This window comes from Macaca nemestrina, chromosome 20 (genome assembly GCF_043159975.1).
Source record: "Macaca nemestrina isolate mMacNem1 chromosome 20, mMacNem.hap1, whole genome shotgun sequence".
In the NCBI taxonomy this organism is placed as follows: domain Eukaryota; kingdom Metazoa; phylum Chordata; class Mammalia; order Primates; family Cercopithecidae; genus Macaca; species Macaca nemestrina.
In genome coordinates, this window is record NC_092144.1 from 67,162,249 (window position 1) to 67,173,411 (window position 11,163).

An 11,163-nucleotide genomic window follows, 5' to 3' on the forward strand; every position below is an offset into this window, starting at 1 on the left:
TTTACTCTGAGTCCGTGGAGGCTCTCGCAGCCGCTTGTAAATTTGTTTTTCTCCTTCTGCAAAGGTGGGTGGCAATGACGCACTTGCACAAGATCCGCAGACGCACGGCTGAGGATGAGACAGCGCCAGACAGGCCGCGTCCCCTGTGATGCGAATCCGACGCCCCCCTGACCGCTGCCCTCCCACGCAGCACCCCGCGATCCGCGGGGACAGAGGCGGCGCAGGCTGCTGCCATGGGAACCGAAGCTGGAGGAGGGAGGTGGGGGATGCAGAAGGGCCTGACAGCCCCTTAGGGGCCCGAATGTCCACCCCTCTGCAGCCAGGTTGTACCCAGTCACCAGCCCAGCCTGGCACACAGTAGGCCTGCAACACAGAGGGGAAAGCCACAGTCTGCGCCCCCCGGATCACCCGGGGGAGGGGCTCCCTCCAGCATCCCGGGACCCGGCCTTCCTCGAATCCGTTTTCGGAAGGTGTTTCTGTCCCACGCCCCGCCTCGCGGGGTGGTGCGATGTGAGCCACGTACACTAAGCACCTCTTGGGCTTTGAGGAAAACAGACTGGGGCAGGCAGCAGTGCTGAGAACGGAGGCTGAGGCTTCTGCGGACCCCCCGGAAAAAACCGGAGTGGCTTGGATGGCTGAGGGTGAGGACGATGGACAGAGTGATACGAAAATTGTGGATGGAAGTAGCAGAAAAGACACATCCTGGCCACGCAGCGCCAGCCTGTCCTGTTCTGTTATCTGAATTTTGTTTGAACCCAGAGGAGCAGAAGCTGATCACTACTCAGCCTTGAGTGCCGCGTGCTAGTCCTGCCACACAGATGATCTCCATGCGTCCTCACAGCCCCCCACAGCTGAGTGCGGCATCCTAGTCACCACCACAGAGCGAATAAGGAAACTGAGTCTCAAGGAGGTGAAGGCACCTGCCCTAAATCAGAGGACTGGAAAACATGGAGCTGGATTTCACCCCAAATCGGACACCTTCAGAGCATAAACGTGGTGCACCCACATCATTAAAGCTTGAAGTTGAGTTGGATAATCCATTCAAACAGAAAGACACTTCAAATATTGTGGTGGCCCTTGGACCACTTCTCTTCTCCCTTTCCCTCTCCTCCCCTCTGTGCCCTTCTCCTCCACTCCTTTGCCTCTTCTTTCCCCTTCTCTCCTCATCCTCCCTTCTCCCTCCACCTCCCTCCCCTCTTCATCCCCTCATCTCCCTCCCCTTTCCCCCTCTCATCTCCTCTTCTCCCTCCACCTCCCTCCCCTCCTCATCCCTTCTTCTCTCTCCCCTCCCCTCCCCTCTCATTCCCTCATCATCCTCCCCTTACCTCCCTCTCATCCCCTCTTCTCCCTCCCCTTCCCTCCTCTCTCATCCCCTCATCTCCCTCTCCTTCCCTCACTCTTATCCCCTCTTCTCCCTCCCCTTCCCTCCGTCTCATCCCCTCTTCTCCTTCCTCTTCCCTCCCTCTCATCTCTTCTCCCCACCTTCCCTCAGTCTCAACCCCTCTTCTTCCCACCTTCCCTCCCTCTCATCCCCTCTTCTCCCTCCCGTTCCCTCCATCTCATCCCCTCTTCTCCCTCCCCTTCCCTCTGTCTCATCTCCTCTTCTACATCCACACTCCTTGGTGCTGTCATCCAGTCTCACAAGTTTAAATGACATCCATACACCGTTAACCACAAAATCTGTATCTGCAGAGTCCTGACACTCACCTGAATATTCTCTTTCCCCTTCCCAGTCCTGACGCTCACCTGAATCTGCTGCCTCCCCTTCCCAGTCCTGACACTCACCTGAATCTTCTCCCTCCCCTTCCCAGTCCTGACACTCACCTGAATCTTCTCCCTCCCCTCCCCGGTCCTGACACTCACCTGAATCTTCTCCCTCCCCTTCCCAGTCCTGACACTCACCTGAATCTGCTGCCTCTCCTTCCCAAGCATCTCACAGCTTTCCCAAACTCAACTAACATTCACCGAGTTTGTATATGCACCAAGCACTCTTCTAATTGTTTTACAGGCATTAACATATTTAATTCCTTCAACAGCTATAATACCCAGGATAAAAGCCGACTCCCCGACAAGGACCAAAGCAGCGGACACTCTTTAATTTGACCCTGGGAGGAGCTTGGTCAGGGAAGGCCGACGGCCAACGGGACTTGTCTTGAAGCTGCTGTTTGCTTCAAATTCTTAACAGGCAGTCTTTGCACCACTTGTGAGTGTGTGTGTGAGTGTGAGTGTGTGTGTGCGTGTTTTGGTCGCTCTATAACAAACACCCCAAGCTTAGCAACATAAAAAAGAAATTATTTTGTTATGCTTGCAGATTCAGAAAATGCAAGGTACGGATGGCTTCTTTCTAGTCCACTATATCTGGGGCTAGAATTAGGAAGGAAGGAAGTCAGTTAGGAAGATTCGATGACTGGGAATAGCCCAACATTTAGAGGGATGTAAAGTGAGGTTAGAAGGTACTAAAAAGTGAAGTCTGTACCGTTGCCTGTCGTATAAACTCTGGCTGTAGTTTTCAAGCTGGGATGACCTTATCCCTCAGTGGACACTGGCAACGTCTGGACAGTTTTGATTGTCACTACTGGGGAAAGGAATGCTTTCAGGGCATCTAATGGGTGGAGGCCAGGGATGGCCTTCAGTGCACAGGACAGCCCCTACCACACACACAACAAAGAATCATCCAGCTCCAAATGTCATGCTGTTGTTTGGAATTTTCTTCAGCAAGCATATCTGAAAACAGGTTTGTATCATGGCAAGGAATCGTGAAATGTGCTCACATAAGAGCCAGCTGTGCGCTGCACCCCTTTGCGAGCATGCAGGACAGGAATTCATTATGTGAGACAATGAGGAGAAGAGACAGCCAGTCCCAGGAAATTAAAGAAAAGTTGGCTCTCCGCAGCATCTAGGGACATAATCTGCAAAGCAGACAGCTGCAAGTTAAATGTTTGGATGGTTCAGCAATGGACAGTTCTGCACTGCTGGCCATGATGAGCTGTTTCCAAGAGCTACTCCCCTCGTGAGTTGCTTGGAGATGCATGTATTTCCTGGACCTCAGCTGAACCCTGGGTTTGTCTCTTGGAGGGAACAATCCGTGGTGGGTCAGTGAGCTGAGCTGGAGTCGTGACTGGACTGTCTTGACTTTCGAACTGCATCTTGTTAGACACCACGGGCTTCATGTTGTAACAGTCAGTATCTAGTCAGGCCTGTGCCAGGCGGGAGGGGCTCTCCCGACCCCACCAAGAACGTCAGGTGACCATCAGGTGATGGCCAGGGAGCTGTCACACTGCCTTTCTGAAATAATAACTGGTCACAGCCCGTGCTAGGTAAAAGCAGTTTCCCGATAGATAAAAACACCTGAGACTGGTGATCGGCAGCTTCCCAATAAGATATCAAGAGTTGGGCGAGTGGGCTGGAGCATGTCCATCGAGAGACAAAATGGTGGAGTTTAACTGGTATTTAACTGGTGTTTGACCTTCTAGGGCATTCTACCTGGAAGGGAAGAGCGCCTCCGGTGAGCATGCGTACAACTCCAGTAAATACGCTACACGTGCGGCCCCTCCCAAGTGCTAGCGGGCCACCGAGCATGGAGGCAGCTCAAGGTAAGAGAAGAGTCAAGGGAAATGGGATGCAAGATGCTGGGAGTATACCAGCATAAAAAACCCTAAGTCCACGGTCAACCCTGGCACTGGTCCTTCAAGCCACCCACTTGGGCCTCTTCCAAATGTACTTCCTTTCTTTTTGTTTTTTTGAGGGGGGGGACCCACAGGTCATTTTATTTAGGAGACCGTTTATTCTGCTTTTCTTTTGGCTACTTTTTTTAAATTTATTTCTGCTTAAAAAAAAAAAAACAGACACATATGCAGAGCATGCAGGTTTGTTACCTAGGTATATGTGTGCCATGGTGGTTTGCTGCACCTTACTGACTTGTCCTCTAAATTCTCTCCCCTCATCCCTCACCCCCCAAACGGGCCCTGGTGTGTGCTCTTCCCTCTCTGTGTCCACGTGTTCTCAATGTTCAACTCCCACTTATGAGTGAGAACATGCGGTGTTTGGTTTTCTGTTCCTGTGTTAGTTTGCTGAGGTTGATGGCTTCCAGCTTCCTTGCCTTTCATTCTTGCTCTAAAGCTTTTTAATGAACTTTCACTCCTGCTCTAAAACTTGCCTCACTCTCTCTTCTTCTGCCTTATGCCCCACAGTCAAATTCTTTCTTCTGAAGAGGCAGGAATCGAGGTTGCTGAGGACCCATAAGGATCCGCCTCTGATCACGTATTTTGGTGCTGGGTCACTTGGAGAATTTGCATCGCTAACAACATCAGAACATTCTCTCCATCTGAATCTTCTTTTTCATGCAAGACTAGACACATCCATTCTGTGAGGTGTGTTTTTGGAGAAAAAATTAATCAGTGATACTTGTTAAAGCATGGTAAGGAACACTTTCTCAGGACCATTGAGATAGGTATAGGGGCCACAGCAATGGGATTTCACACTGCGGCAGAGAAACTGGGCTTAACTCTGAATACAGCATGAGCAAGTGGGAATGTGTAGCCCAAGAGCAGGGTGGGTGTCAGCAGATAAAAAATTCTTGAGAGAAAATCAAGGTGGTAGCCCGGCTGTGTTCAGTGTTCTATGCTCAGTGTTCAAGAGATGCACTTTTCTGAATGGTGAAAAATGGTATGAGTCCAGTAAGATTGTTGGGGAATTCAGGCTAAACTCGCCTGTCAGAATTCTTGCTGAAGACAAGCCAGGTTGATCAGATGTTATGTAGGGGTTGATGGAAGCTGAGGAACCCGATCAGATATCGAGGAAAGCACAAACCTGAAGAAATAGACACTTCTGGGAACTTTACAACTGCAGGAGTACATGCAAATTGGATTCTCTGCAGAGACCCACCTACCAGGTTACAACAAAGTCACTGAACAGATGTGCACTGCATATATATATATATATATATATATATATAAAACTCAATTTTGTAAAGGTAGAGTCTCACTCCATCACTCCGGCTGGGGTACAGTGGCACACTCATGGCTCACTGCAGCCTCAACCTCCCAGGCTCAAGCAATCCTCCTGCCTCAGCCTTCCAAGTAGCTGGGACCACAGGCACACACCACCACACTCAGCTAATTTTTATTTTTGTTTTTATCGTTTTTGTAGAGACAGGGTTTCACCATGTTGCCCAGGCTGGTCTCAAACCCCTGGCTCAAGTGATCCTCCCACCTCAGCCTCCCAAATTGCAGGGATGACAGGCATGAGTCACAGTGCTTGACCTTATAATTATATATTTTTAGAGCTGTTGTAGGTTCACATCAAAATTAAGCAGAAGGTACAGAGAGTCCCCATAGCTCTGAACCACACATGCACAGCCTCCTCCACTGTCAGCATCTCCACTGGAGATGTAAATACAGACTGGATACCCCAGGTCCATTGGTTACAGTTGACCCACCTGCATTGACCCATTGCCCAGACTCCACAGATCACATGAGGGCTCACTCTTGGTTTGGTACATTCTGTGGGTTTGGACAGATGCATACTGACAAGCATCTACCATTGTCATATCATACAGGACTGTTTCACTGTCCTGAAATTCCTCTGTGCTTTGCCTATTCATCCCTCTCTCCGCTGCTTACCTCTGGCAACCACAGAACTTTTTACTGTTTCCATAGTTTTGCCTTTTCCAGAATGTCATGTAGTGGGAATCATACTAAATTAAATACACTCTTATGATCCAGCAGTCATGCTCTTTGGTATTTATCCAAGGGAGCTGAATACTTATTTCCAAACAAAAACCTCCACAATGAGGATTATAGCAACTTTAATCATAATTGCAAAGACTTGGAAGCAGCCAAGATGTCCTTCAGTCAGTGAATGGATAAACAAACTCTGTTCCCTCCAAACAACAGAATATTATTGAGGGCTAAAAAGAAATGAGCCATCAAGCCATGAAAAGACATGGAAGAGATTTAAATCCACATTGCTGAGTGAAAAAAGCTAATCAGAAAAGTCTTTATTTTTTCACTGGCAGCTTGATGTCCCATTGGAGAGGTACACCACTACTTATTTTTAAATCCCATTTGGGGATGACTTTTAAAATAAGACTTTGAGACAATTAATGGATAACTAATCTCTAGCTATGAAAGGTCTACTGCAGTGAAGAACTTTATTGGTGAATGTAAGAGTTAAAGAAAGAGGAAAGAAACACAAAAAGATGCTGAACAGTCAAAGACAGGTTTATTTTGGAGAATAAACCTGAGAGGGGCTTCTGATCGATTTCAGTGAGGTACATTCTCTCTCTTACAGATTAAAAGTATTTAAGGGTTCAGAGAGAGAGAACCTGTCACAGGTTTGGAATATTTGTGTGTGAGGGAGAAGTTTATTGTGGGGTTGGAATGCCTCTGGTTGGAGGTGAGGTTATCTCAGGGCTGACATCTCTCCAGTCAGAGGGGAGGTTACCTTGGGGCTGGCATGTCTCTGGTCGGGGAGAGGTTTATCTTATAGTCTGGATGTCTCTGGTCGGAGATGTCATTTGTGGTTTATGGTCATGCTGACCTTCACCATTAGGCTGATGCCCTTTGGATTTAGGAGATTTTTGATCAAGGTGAACTTTTAAATGGCAGTGCTTGTCCAAGATGGCGATGCTCCTGCTCTGTCAGTCAATATTTTAAATGTGTGCATAATCACACAGGTAGATCAGCCTGGGGCACTCAGAAAGATCACCATAGGCCTCTATAGGATGGATTTTTTAATGTTCCCTTCCTTTAAAAACATGTACTCGGCTTCCCGTAAGCCCTCTCTCAGAATATTTTACTTTTGTTGATGACTCACCACACCGATGGCATCTACTTAGGGCCATGATATTGGAGAGTCAGATTCTATACTGTATATATTTTTAAATGGCTCTTTATCCCTGGAACACACCGGAAACACCTGCCCACTCCTTGCTGTGGACTTCCAGCCTTCACACCAAGATAATAAATTTCTGTTGTTTCAGCCACTCAGTGTGTGGTAATTTATTTAAGGCAGCCCTAGCTTAAATAAAGTACTCATAACTCATTCATAACATCCCATTTTTTTCACATTTCTGCCAAGACTCCAATTAAGAATAAATAAATAAAGCTGTGCAAAGTAAGAGCATAACAAAACAATGGTTTCATCCTCATTCCTAGATTCCCTCCCCCAGTCTAGCTGCCCCGTCTGCTGCTGGAGCTCCCACCTGTTGCAAGACTCAGGGGAGGTGTGATGAGGGGACCCCTGGTGCTGCCATGGAAACCACACCAGGAATGGGGGAGAGGTGTGACTGGGAACAAGAGAGGGAAGCCCTCAGAGTGAGCTCTGGAAAGTGTCTGGGTAAGGTTGCCCCAAATTCCATCCTAGCACACAGTATCTGCTCAATAAATATTTAATGGAGCAAATTAATGAAATTCTGCAACCTTTCTTTTTTTTTTTTTTTTTTTTTTTTTTTTTTTTTTTTTTTGAGATGGAGCCTCACTCTATCACCTAGGCTGGAGTACAGTGGCATGATCTGGGCTCACTGCAACCTCTGCCTCCCGGATTCAAGCAATTCTCCTGCCTCAAACACCCGAGTAGCTGGGACTTCAGGTCCCCACCATCACGCCCAGCTAACTTTCGTATTTTTAGTAGAGACGGGGTTTCAACATGTTGGCCAGGCTCGTCTCGAACTCCTGCCCTCAAGTGATCTGCCTGCCTCGGCCTCCCAAAGTGTTGTGATTACAGGTGTGAGCCACCATGCCCAGCCTGAAATTTTGCAACATTGTCTACAGACTTCGAACACGGATGATCGTGGTTCCTGGGTCATGGGTTTACACGAGATTCTACTTGTGAAAGTGCATTAAGGTGGTTAAAAATTTGTTTTAAAATCTTTATTAAAATTTCTTGTCAAATAATTGTTTTGTTTAATAAAAATGTTCAAAGTTGTGAAAAAACGTGCTAACATTGTTAACAACACAGCCTCTGGCCCCTGCAAACACAGCCTTCCTCAAGCAGCTTCCCCCAGCTCCCCTCTCTGGCTCTCTTTCCCTTTGTCTCCTCATCTTGTTTCTGTCACCGTCATCCGTGTTTGAACTTACTTGGCTTATTTATTCGTTTTGCTTGTTCACTGGTTTTTTTGTGGTTCTCTGGGTGAACTGGTGAACTCCTGAGCACTGAGACCCCGCCTGTGTGTTTCCGGGATCTGAACAGTATTGGGTCATTACCAATGCTCAACGTACATGTTTTGAATAAATACACGATGTGTCAAAGGTGATTTCAAAGATGTATATTTCCTTTCACTGAACACTGTCACTTCTAGAATATACCCTGCAGGTATGCCCAAATAAATGCCACATATGATATGCATGTCGTTATTTTCTGCAGCTTTTCTAGACCAGAATAATGGAAATTACTTCATTGTCCATAGAAGGGCAGCTGGCTAAATAAATCTTAGTATCTTCACACTTTGGAAGATTCTGCTACAATAAAAGAGAATGAAGTTATTACCATATTGATAGAGAACAATGCCCAAGATGAATTGTCACGTGGAGAAAGACAAGTGCCAAATAGTACATACCATCACTTTGCAGAATGTGCATCAGAGTGTAATTATACACAGCAGTTTATGAATAACCCATTATGCAGAATAACATGTGCATAATAGATTGTGCCTGATAATATTTGCATACTATATTAGAACATTTTTGCATGCATACATATGTAAAACTTGACTCTGCGGCAAAACACTGGCATTAGAAACTGGCTTTAGAAAAATTGCCACTGGAGGTCGAGTGCGGTGGCTCACACCTGTAATCCCAGCACCTTGGGAGGCCAAGGAGGGTGGATCATGAGGTCAGGAGCTTGAGAACAGCCTGACCAACATAGTGAAATCCCATCTCTACTAAAATACAAAAATTAGCTGGGCATGGTGGTGCACACCTGTAGTCCCAGCTACTCAGGAGGCTGAGGCAGGAGAATCACTTGAACCTGGGAGGTGGAGGTTGGAGTGAGCCGAGATCGAGTCACTGCACTTCAGCCCGGGAGACAGAGTGAGACACCGTCTCAAAAAAAAAAAAAAAAAAAAAGAAAAGAAAAGAAAAATTGTCACTGGAAGGGAGAAGTGAAAGAACAAAACTCAGAGGTGGAAGAGAGAATTCTTTTTGTTCTGCTTAGCAATTTGTACTTTGTTTGAAATGAATACATAGATATGCAAGAGTAAAAACAACTATTTATGTGATACTAACAGTTCTATTAAAGTGCTATTTTATAAATGTCACCATAATCATTATCAAATGGGCTAGAGGTTAACATTTATAAGATATGTGCATTAAGGTGTTCCAAAATAGTATAACAGGATCTGGAAAGAAAAAGATTAATAAGTATAAGATTATTTACAGGTTTAATTAATGGAAAAAATAAGCAAACTTTTGAAAGCAATCATCAGTAAACAATTGGAAATGAAATTTTAAAAATACCAACCACATCTCTATCTAAAACTATGCAATATCTATTGCAAATCTAACAACATATACAGAAGGTGTGTACTCTAATAGAGCACACATCATTGCAAAGAGAAGTTAAATAAGACTTAAGTAAATAGACAGACATGTGATGTTCATTGATGAGCAGATCTGGCAATGTTAGGATGGCCAAGCCCCCAGGGTATCGTAATCCCAGTCAACTTCCCAGTGCCATATTTTGTAGAAATTGACCCACTGATTCTAGAGTCTATGTGGAATGACAAAGGATCTACAATTGGCCCCCCCAAAATTAGGAAAACCTAAAGAAAGAACAAAATTGGAGGATTTCATCTGATGTCAAGATTTTATAAAGCTACAATAATCAAGACAGTGAGGTATCAGCACATGGAGAAACATATATCAATAGAACAGAGTCCAGACACACATCCCTGGTCAATTGATTCTTGACAAAGGCCATGGAACTTGATGGGGAATGGAAAGTCTTTTCAACTAAGCATTCTGGAACACATATATAACTTAATTTAAGATGGGATTATATACCTAAACATTGAAATCTTCCAGAAGGAAATATAGAAAAATATCTTCATGACGTTGGAATAGGCAAATATTAGGAGACAAAAAAAAAAAATCTCACTATTAAACAGTCAGTAAATTGAATTACATTAAAAAAAATTCTATTCACCAAAATATTCCATTAAGGAATGAATATGCAATACACATGGTGGGGGATTATATTTACAATACATATGTCTGCAAAAGGACTTATAACCAGAATATGAAAAAAATGCCTAAGTCAATAGTAAAGGGACAATTCAATTAAAAATGAGTAAGAAACTCGAATTGGAACTTTACAAAAGAAAATATAGGCCAGATGTGGTAGCCTATAGCCTGCTATAAGAAAATAGCAGGCGGATCACCTGAGGTCAGGAGTTTGAGACCACCCTGGCCAACATGGCAAAATGCCATCTCTACTAAAAATACAAAAATTAGCTGGGCATGGTGGTGGGCACCTGGAATCCCAGTTAGTCAGGAGGCTGAGGAAGGAGAATCACTTGAACTCGAGAGGCAGAAGATGTAGTGAGTCAAGATCATGCCATTGCACTCCAGCCTGGGTGACAGAGCAAGACTCCATCTCAATTAAAAAAAAGAAAACAAGAAAAGAAAAGAAAATATGCAAATGGAAAATAAACACATGCAAAGATGTACAACATAATTAGCCGACAGAGAAATGGAAATTAAATCCAAAATAAGATAATATTTCACAATTACTAGGATGGTTAAAATACAAAAGACCGGGCCAGGTGCGGTGGCTCACACCTGTAATCCCGGCACTTTGGGAGGCTGAGGCGGGCGGATCACCAGGTCAGGAGATAGAGACAATCCTGGATAACAAGGTGAAACCCCGTCTGTACTAAAAATACAAAAAATTAGCCGGGTGTGGTAGTGGGCGCCTGTAGTCCCAGCTACTTGGGAGGCTGAGGCAGAAGAATGGCGTGAACCCACGAGGCGGAGCTTGCAGTGAGCCGAGATCGCGCCACTCACTCCAGCCTGGGCAACAAGCAAGACTCTGTCTCAAAAAAAAAAAAAAAAAGCAAAAAACTGAAACATTGAATATTGGTGAGAATGTGGAGTAATTGGAATTTTCACACATCACAGATGAAGGTATATAATGGTGAAACCATTGCAGACAGTCTGAGTATTT

At 45.2% G+C, this 11,163-nt stretch overlaps 1 long non-coding RNA gene across 1 annotated transcript; it reads left to right on the forward strand.

The window, feature by feature from the left end:
• Positions 1–10: 10 nt before the first annotated feature.
• On the forward strand, positions 11–7,454 carry LOC105488117 (uncharacterized). Its single transcript, XR_011617984.1, has 3 exons — positions 11–3,593; positions 4,191–4,370; positions 7,158–7,454. It is a non-coding gene; the product is annotated as an uncharacterized lncRNA (long non-coding RNA).
• Positions 7,455–11,163: the final 3,709 nt, after the last annotated feature.